Source organism: Conger conger, chromosome 16 (assembly GCF_963514075.1).
Source record: "Conger conger chromosome 16, fConCon1.1, whole genome shotgun sequence".
Classification (NCBI taxonomy): Eukaryota; Metazoa; Chordata; class Actinopteri; order Anguilliformes; family Congridae; genus Conger; species Conger conger.
This window is the reverse complement of record NC_083775.1, coordinates 29,913,323-29,919,568: the sequence shown is the minus strand read 5'-3', so window position 1 is coordinate 29,919,568 and position 6,246 is coordinate 29,913,323. Positions and strand designations below refer to the sequence as shown.

General features: G+C 41.9%; 1 non-coding gene across 1 annotated transcript; it reads left to right on the top strand.

The window, feature by feature from the left end:
* The first annotated feature begins 3,264 nt into the window (after nucleotides 1-3,264).
* On the top strand, nucleotides 3,265-3,336 carry trnac-gca (transfer RNA cysteine (anticodon GCA)). Its single transcript has one exon. It is a non-coding gene; the product is annotated as a tRNA-Cys (tRNA).
* The last annotated feature ends 2,910 nt before the right edge of the window (nucleotides 3,337-6,246 follow it).

Below are 6,246 nucleotides of genomic sequence, written 5' to 3'. Positions count from 1 at the left end.
GGGATGTCCTCCTTTCTTCTGTTTTTGGATCTGCTGTTATCCTGAGGCCGAAATTAATAAGCTGCGATGTGACCATGTTATTCCCACAGCAATGATGAGAGAGCCCTGCAAGCAATTCAACATTGTTTAAACGTTGCATCAACGTTGTTCTTGGATTTCCAGGGACCAGCCAAAATGGTGCCCGAAGTGGAAGTGCAGAGGACGCCATTTTGTTCTTGTCTTGTTATGGCTTCTTTCAGATTGAAAGTACCCTCAACAGAATGAAGAAGGACGGTGAAGTATTTGTTTTGTTCCGAAATAAAAAAAATTGGCTCACGTAACTGCCAAACCATTCTTAGGGTATTTCCAACCAGGGAGGAATGCCAATGTATTCAATTCCAGAGGAAAGCAATCAGCATCGAGGACATGCTGTTCTTAGTAAACCAATGGTCATTGCTGCAACAGCTAAAATGGTTAGTACAATAAGTAACAAGAAAATAACTTCATTTTATTTGCATTATTCTGCATATTCAATTTGAAAAATCCATCTCCATTTCTGACACATTGCAAGCATTATACACTCACTGAGCACATATCCTCTTTTATGCTTTTAGTTGCTGCCACATGACTGGCTGATTAAATTGCATTAACAGGCTGGTGAACAGGTCTATCTAATAAAGTGCTCACTGAGTGTATATTCCAAATTGTGACAGATGTGGCCTGAGGTTTCATGATGATCAGTAATGGGAGCGCATTGCACAACATCAGTGGTCAGGTTATTTTGATCTGGCACTACTGCCTTTACCTGAAGAACTGTATTCAGGTAAGTTGATAATACGTTGGTAAAGGATTAATTTTATGCAATGCTCTTAACCAGGGGGCACTCAGAGGTATTGGTGCAATTGGACTCACCCACCACGGTGTATCAGCCTTCTGGAAAACACAAGGGCAGAATTCCCTCCTATACCTCTTACCCGGTGATGCATTGTGGGAAATGTGGTAAGGTTTTTCTTCCTGGTGCCAAACCTACATTGAATTCACTTCAGACCCACACAGTGCAGGAAACGGTGTCTGAAGCCTGAGAGCTGACGTCACAACAGAACCCAACAGTATCCAATCAGAAACCCCCTGCCGCATGGTTGCCTTTATTAATTCGCAGATCAGTATAACTTATGCTGGGTGTGATGCGTGTACTCGCTCATGCTAATGGACTCATTGCTCAATATTGTAAACATTGTTCATATCGTGGCTGGACTAAAGGAACCCCCAGTATATAATGTAAAGGAGGACATCTAGAACTCAAAAGAGAATGTGTTGTTGCATTGTCCCTAGTAAGTGATATAGGTACTGTATGTTTAAGGTATGTTTATTGTCTAAATTTAAGAACCAGTTAAGAGAACGTTATGATATTTCCTTAGGCAGCAGACAAAATATACTTGTATTGAAGCCCGTTTACCACAATGACCGCCAATCGGTGCTCAATATATAGGCTATCATAAGTTCCTTACCATATGTCACCAGTTCGATCATAATCAGTTGCGACGGCCAATTTCACATGAATCGATGTTTATGTAAAAATTTGTTTTAGGCTTTCATCTTCACTTTGGAGAACAATATCTTGGCTTTGATAATCTGAATGTCTTAATGCCAATTTCAATATAGCTTTTAAGCTTTTAAATGCAAGATGTCAAAGAGAGTAACACCGGAGTAGTTTGGAGGCTGCGTTCGTGGCTACATGTTAATTAATTTGCTTTCATATCAAGAGTAAATGTTCGTTTCTAAAATTCAAAATACGTTTTGGGGTTAATACAACTGATTTTGAAAGAGTAGGTCACATATGCCATCCCCTTAAAATGAGGTAGACTTCACAGAGGACAAATATTGGATGAAATATAAAATTTCAACATAAACATGATTTATTATGCTTGTGACATAGTTGACAAAATTCATGACTTGTGTGCCTCCGTTTAGGAATCGTTAGATCTTAATTAAACGCCAGAATCAGGGATCCATGTATCAGGAGAGTATGCAAAGAATGTGCGATAGAAGGAACTCATCCTCCATTTGACAGAGGGTATGGAGACGAGAAGTTGTTATCATAAGATAGGCCTGTATCAGAAGGTTTTGTGTACCTCGGACAAGGAATAACATTTATCTTCAGATATGACGGATGGAGCACTGCTGAAACGAGTTGGAAGCGTGTTTTTTTTTTCTTTTTCTTTTTAACTGACTACATTCCGAACTACTTTTTTTTATTATTGCAAACAGCTGTCGGTTAACTTATTTTCAGAGTTTGTACATTGAGCAAATTTGAAAGTTGTCAAAGTTATAGGTTAAGCCTACAAGTAGAACATATGATTTGTTTCATTACTGACGACACCATATCAGGTTGTGAACTTTCATTCAGGTTGAGAACTGATTTTTATAATTTGTGCATTCAATTTTACACAAAGCCTAAACGTAATCGTTTGTACCAACAAATGAAACATTTGGTTTTTGAGGACAACATAGCTACAAGGTTTTTCGCTGACATTTCAATTGGAAATTAAATAGAATATTCAGCATTCCGCATTCAACATAATGTCATCCGGCGCTTCTCGCGGAGTTAAACATACCTCACGAGTTAATCATGAGCTCAGCACTTGCACTTTCCCACACTTGACCACTGACTACAGTTTACAAACGATAACATCTGTGCTGGACTGTTACCCACGACGATTTGCCACGTTTGCTCCGCACAGTCGGCAATTAACTGCCTAGTGTTACGTTAGCGCCCCCTGTCATCAATAAATGTTCATTCTTTTGGGATGAAGCAATACTTTTTATGAGTGTCGTCAATCTCCAGCCCATTATCATATCCAAATCTCTCCACATTGGTTATTCTGTGCTAGGTTCGCATCATACTTGTTGTCATCGATGCTGGTAGGTTTTTAGATATTAATAATAAAGGTTGTGTTATCCGTATGTTATCTTCCTCACCAGCATAAGCATATCCGAGAAGATTCATATGGACTATATGAATATTCGTGTGCTGTGTTTGCACTGATTTGTGTCGCTATGATTTTGACGTGGCGTCAGTGCAAAGATTTTTTAAAATAATTTAAAGGACATTGAAAAAAAAAAAAAAGAAATACAAGTCATAATTTAATAGTATTATCGTTAAAGCCTAGACACGAAACTAGATACATACGGCCACAACGAAAGCTAATAATTCATTCTAATATGTAATATTTATATCATTTACTTGACTGATGAATTTCATCCTGTGTAGGTGTGATTCAGGAAGGGGATGTAGCTCAGTGGTAGAGCATTTGACTGCAGATCAAGAGGTCCCTGGTTCAAATCCGGGCGTCCCCTGAATGTTTTTGCCTCCAGTGATAGGCAAATATATACTTAGAAATGTATTTAAAATAGTATCTTGTAATAATTAGACTAATGTGATTGGATGGCTTACAACGGAAATGTTCGTCTACTGTCGAAATATATTTAGTGTCAGTATATGCAGCTTGTAATTTGTGCTTAAAGGTTATATTAACTTTTCATTGGTCGTAGCTACCTTAAACCTCAAGGTACCTTAAAGTGTTGATTTAATTTTTTTAATCGTTTTTCTAAGAGCACGTGAAGAGTTTAAATCTTTAAAATTCCATACTGCCAGAGCAATCTTAGCCAACAGGGGGATGATGCCAGTACACTGGACAAAACTTGCAAAAATGAAGGTGCTATTTTAAATAAATACCGCAATATCACCACTCGAGCGCTTAGGAAATAGGACTACGAATATGTATACATTCTGGAATAGCCTATATAGGATATCATATTTTAGAATATTATATAAGTACCGGTAGATGGCACTATCTCACCGGTTTGTGGACATTACTTAATCGCTAGACTGTGGACAAAAATATCCACGTAAATTTGTGTACGGGGGAATCCTTTGCATCGGGATGATGATTTTAAATAGCCTGTATCTTTTTTTAAAATACTTTAAATTCCAGTCGTAACCGGTCTTTCCGAATCTTACGCGTTATGGAATATTGTTCTTGTGTTGCTAAATCAACCCTTGAGAACAGCTGGCCTAATGGTGAAGTTGAAAGTTTGGACATTGATGAGCCTATGTTATCACCCCATGCGTTGATTGAATCGGGGTGCATATTTCAAGTAATGTGTAGAAGTCGGCTACGTCTAAACAACCATCATGATGAAAACATAGCCTACTGCGGCGCGGTGAGATCCAGGAGAGTAGGCAGTAGCTCGAGTGGGTCAACAATTACATTTAGAACTTGAACGGAATGTCCCCGTGAGCTTATGTGACCCCTCTATTATGCAAATTGCCCGGGGAAAATACCATTTGTTTTCCTTGTGAATCCATGCCATAATTCATTTGCGGTGGCGCCTGTTGACCTTTGATTGAAATTGAATTGACGGAGCACCGCAACTTCGTCGCCCCATTCTGATGTAAATGATGATGGGTGCTCTTCTAAATGGGAACTTCAACTTTCTCTAGATTCCTGGATTCCTTCCAAACGTCTCTTCCTCAAGTCGTATTATACCTCTTCACTTTGATTTCTTTCTTTCTTTTTTGTTGCAAATTCTCTCCCCTCCTCCCACTGTTCCCCCTGAGTCGCCCTCCTCTACTTCTCTCGTTCCTGTCCTATGTCAATGCCCTGCCTGTCCCACTCCGAGACATTTTCTGAATTCCATCACTGATAATATAATCTACCCTTCGCTCTGCACAATACGGCTGTTGTTCCACCCGCCCTCACTCCCAGCTGCATGCGCCTTCTCCAGTTCAAAATTCTCTCAACTTTATTGACATACAACGCTAATTGAGTGACACGTGCATGGCTAAATAGGTACACTAAATAAATGGTACGTAAAACAAGAACAAAATCAAAGGCAATAAAAAGGGTTGAACTCTTAGATTATGGTGCAAAATGGTGAAAGAGCGGAGAGATTTACTTCCCCTTTCTCGGGCCTGAGGAGCCCTATTGTCTAAACCCACGTTTGCAGTTTTTCTGCGTTCAAGCGCTATCGAAATGTCGTCTTTGTGTCAGTACGTCTTTGCTGTGAATTTTCTTCGGTTCACGGCGGCGTACAGACATTCTATTCCTGGCTCATAAAACCGCCTGTTTGTCACCTGAAGATGAAGAAGCAGGACGTGCCTGGTTTTCTCATTGTATTTCAATTTCCCTCCCTTTTTTTGGTAGAACCACTACCGTGGTTAAACTCGCCCTCTGACTATAGCGCTTCCTGGGCACTCTCAGGGGCTACCCCCATGCTAACATCCTGTTTCAGACATGACCCATAATCCCGCAGAACTGGGGTCCTGTTTCTGTGTTTTACTGTGGGGAGGAACATAGGTTCTGCGTAGCTTCACCTATAAACCTGTTTACGTCTACCTGTCGCTTAGCTTGCCTGTTTTCCGTTGCCTTGCGTGGCCTTTTTGGTGGTAAACAGGGGCCTTGGTGGGGCGTTGGGGGCAGGCTGGCTGCGGGGCAGCTGTTTTTATGCGAATGGCGGGGAATGAGAGCAGCGAGGGTGGAGGGAGAAAGGAGAGAGAGGCCCTGGGTTCCTGTTGTTCTGGGGTGGGGAGTTTCCCACCATACAGTCTGAGGGAAACGCTGGAGGATGTCTTCTTCCTGAGCTGCTGAGTGCCAGACCCCTCTCAGCCCTTTCCCCTCTGTGTGTGTGTGTGTGTGTGTGTGTTTATGAATTTGCATGTGTTTGTATAGAAGCTCATATTTCCTCAGTAGTTATTCACTGAAGGACTTGTATCTGACTGAAAGCAACAGGGGGAAACACAGGGAACACCCCCCACGACCCTTTATTTTATCTGTTTAACAGCTGTTCAACTACGGTTCCCAGAATGCCCTGTTCCCACATCAAACCCTGTCTGCCAACGGCTTTGAACCGGTGAACGTATGGCAAGTCAGCGACAGCATAGCGGTTGTCAATGGTGACAGACGTTTTCGTTACAGAGGTATGAGCCTAACAGCTGTCGGAGAATCCCATAGACTGCTGCTGGCGAGGTCACGTGATCTCCTCCTGACCAACCACCTCCCTCCTCCCCTCCCTCTCTCTCTCTCTCTCTCTCTCTAGCTCAACTGGAGTCTCATGCTCCTGTCCCTGTGCTGGGAGGGGGGAGGGGAGGGCGAGGGAGAGAGAGAGGGAGGGGCGGTAAAAGAGGCAAGGGGCGGTGAGGTAAAGGGCCAGCTTACAGAGAGCGAGCGAGCCACAGAGTGTGAGAGTGAGTGAAAGAGAGTAAAG